We start from the raw sequence: 3953 nt of genomic DNA, 5'->3' as shown, positions 1-3953 counted from the left end.
CGACCGCCGTACTCGTCCGCCAATTCAAGAAGACCGAGCCCTCGCCTTGATGCTGTGCCGCGCCACGCGCCTCTGTTACCTAACCCGCGCGATGCATGCCGCGTATGTGGCTAAGAATAAGGGCATGGGGGGGAGTGAATTGGCAGTTTCTACCCCGTGCGTTAAAGTCATTCACGGGCCATTACCAGGGCAGCCCCACCACTATTGGCTCTACACGGCACGCGAGGAAACTGGCCCCGAATTGAGATTGATGAAGAAGCAATGAAGACATCCAGAGGCCAACCTCTTCAGCACCCCTGCCTATGCACTTATTAGGCCCTACCCCCGACGACGCTCGCCAGTGCATTCGGTGCAGGCCCATTGGATTCTGTCGGTGCAACAAACCCTGGGTCCATTGCCCAGACTGTGCATAGGTACAGGAACAAGATTGAGACACCAACCCAAGTCAGAGAACAAGAGACCAAGAACTTCGAAGGACCGACATGCAGATCATGAGGACCAAAGTCAAGCCAGAGAAGCAAGATACCACCAAGAGAAAAGCCCCCTTGCCGGGCAGGCGAGCTCGACAAGGATGTGCCCATCCCCAGAAGATGATGTCCAAGGCATCCCGGCAGGGTCTGCCAGGACCTGCGAGGGATGAACCACCTCACCCAACCACTCCGCCATACCCACATCGTCAATCAGTGCGGTGTTAAGTCGCAAAGTGACTAAGTGGCAGCCATTCACCACATGACGGCCTCTTTCTATAGGAAATGTGTACAAATGACACCTGTCCCACGACGTGTCAAGCAACCAGGCATGGAGCTGGCGAGATAGCCCGGCAAGGCTTGCCAGGCAACCAACGACGTGACGTTAAGCGGTGCATTTAATGCACCCTGCTAGTTTGTAGAGTTAGGTATGATAGCATTGTTTGCTATCTTATCAATGCATAATGACTAATTTGCCATTGTGGTAACCCCTTAATCTATAAAAGGAGGCCCATGGCAACCGTATAAAGGGTTAGAAGGTTGGATAACCCACTCCCCCATATGCGTGTAGCCACTGCTGGCCCTGCCGGGGATGTGTCCTACGCTCCACCACCACTCTTCCACCATCAATCCACCAAAGCAGGAGTAGGGTTTTACGCCTTGCGGCGGCCTGAACCTAGGTAAAATTGCTTGCGTGATCTCTGCAATGCTGCCCCATGCTCGTCTGCACTTTGTGCAACGTGATGTCGCCCTGTCGAACCAGCAAGGGGCCCTCTGGTCCCATACGGGGCCTTGGTTTTCCGCAACAAAGTGCAAAGAGCATTCTATAAATAAACTAAGGACTATCTCATACCAGCATGGTGCATAAACAAAAAGTGAAAAATAAACACAAAAGACGCTCCAAGAATTTATTCATATCATGTTAACAAAACAAAAACCTGAAACATATCGATACTTGTTGGAGAAAGATGGGATGCCATCCAGGGCATCCCCAAGCTTAGATGCTTGAGTCTCCTTGAATATTTACTTGGGGTGCCTTGGGCATCCACAAGCTTTAACTCTTGCATCTCCTTCTTCTCCTCATATTGATACCTCCTCAATCTTCGAACACTTCATCCACACAAAACTTAACCAAACCTTCGTGAGATCCGTTAGTATAATAAAGCAAATCACTACTTTAAGTGTTGTTTCAAACCCATTCATATTTTATTATTGCATTATACCCACTATATTCTAACTTCACCATGGCTTATACCCCCCGATACAATCCATAGATTCATTAAAACAAGCAAACAATGCAACGAAAACAAAATATGTCAAAAACAGAACAGTCTGAACAATTCGAACAATTACCACACTTCTAGAAATCAAAAATTTATGAACAATTAGGACATAATAAATAATTTTCATAGCAGTACTTTGAAAAAAATTCAGATTTTTTCCATATTCTAGTAAAAATGTAAATTCACACACTACAGCAAAAGTTTCTATCTTTGCACCGCACATACAAAGCAAGAAATTTAAACACCCTAAAGATAAATCTTGGCATATTATTCTTAGAATACACTGGATCTGTACAAGGAGATAATTATTTTTGTTGAAAAGTTTTTGTAATTCAAGATTCACAAAGTTTTCAAGGCATGCTCCCGCTTCCACGGTGCTTGTCTTTCTCACTTTCACTTTTCTTTTTGTAAAGTTTTAGGTTCCCCTATATTTTTTTGTTTTTAAACATTTAAAAGCACATAATAGAAATAAATGACTGTTTAAAACTTCCGATTTTCTCCCTGGTAATGCTTTTTTAAAGCCATTAAGCTAGGCATAAAGTGCTCAAGTAATTGATCCACCCGGATCCACGGTATATTATATCTATCAAAATCATTGCAAGTAGGAGTAGCAAGCGCATGCATATTATATCTATCAAAATCATCATGTGCATTGGTAAAACGCAACCCATCAATATAATCCTTAATAACCGCAAACTTCTCCGATATAGTGTAGTTGGGAGAGTTCAAAAAGATAATAGGACTATCATGTGTGGATGCAATAGCAACAATTTCATTCTTAACATAAGGCACTATAGCAAGTTCACCTCCATAAGAATAATTCTTATTCGCATCATGGCCACAAGCATAGAAAGCATCAAGTTCATCAAAAAGGGATATTTCAAATGAATCCAAAGGGATCATAGCAATCATCATAGAATTCATCCTTTGGTAAGTACGAAGGGAAATTAAACAATGTATGATGAGTCGAAGAGTTACTCTCATTAGAAGGTTAGCACGGGTAGCTAATCCACTCTTTCTCCTTTTGTTCTTCACTCTCCTCGTCATCTTTTTCATTCAGTGAGCTCATAGTTTCAACAATTACTTCTTCCATATATTCTTGCAAAATATTAGTCTCTTCTTGGACAGTGGGGACTTTCTTAATAAATACATCAATATCGGAATTGTATTTATAATTCTCATAGAATATTTAAGTATAGCAAAAATTTCAGGTCTATAAACAGGATCATCATAATCTTCATACTTCTCAAACAAAGATTCAATTTCATAAGCACCCTTAAAAGCAACAAATTCTTCTATTCATTCCACATCATAGTAATCATATCTACCATTAGTATAAGAAGCCAAGGTTTCATTATCATTGAGTCCACATGAAAAGGGAAGATGTTTAGCCTTCATCCTAGAGCAACAAGTATAATAATATCTCAAGCATAGATCGCAAGCATACCATTGCAAATAATTAATTTGATCCTATAAGAGTTTCCCTTCTTGCATCAAGTGATAATCCTTAAAGTATTCATGTTGATCTAACATGTCTCCCATTACCAAGTTGAATGGGGTTTTCTTAGGATTATCAAAGTAGTGTTTAATATTTTCCACATAACGACCATCGAGGGTTTTAGGAGGTTCCCCATATCTTTGAGTAGCAAGTGCAACTATTTTTTTGGATTTCATGTTCCATGTACATAAAGATAGATAATAACTTAGAACATAAAATAAAACTATATAGTGATAAAGCAAACAAGCACACACAAGAATATTTACCCCACACTATTGCTCCCTGGCAACAGTGCTACAAAAGGTCCTGATAACCCCCAAGTATAGGGGATCAACTGTAGATTTTTCGGTAAATAAGAGTGTTTAAAGCACAAGTGCTCCCTGAGGGAGTCCTGGATTAGGGGGTCCTCGGACAGCCGGACTGTTGGACTATGAAGATACAATATTGAAGACTTCATCACGTGTCCGGGTGGGACTCTCCTTTGCATGGAAGGCAAGCTTGTCAATTCGGATATGTAGATCTCCTCCCTTGTAACCGACTCTGTGTAACCCTAGACCCCTCCGGTGTCTATATAAACCGGAGGGTTTAGTCCGTAGGACAACAACAATCGTAATCATAGGCTAGTTTCTATGGTTAGCCTCTATGATCTCATGGTAGATCAACTCTTGTAATACTCATATCATCAAGATCAATCAAGCAGGAAGT

This window comes from Triticum urartu, chromosome 4, assembly GCF_003073215.2.
Source record: "Triticum urartu cultivar G1812 chromosome 4, Tu2.1, whole genome shotgun sequence".
In the NCBI taxonomy this organism is placed as follows: domain Eukaryota; kingdom Viridiplantae; phylum Streptophyta; class Magnoliopsida; order Poales; family Poaceae; genus Triticum; species Triticum urartu.
This window is presented reverse-complemented; position numbering follows the sequence as displayed.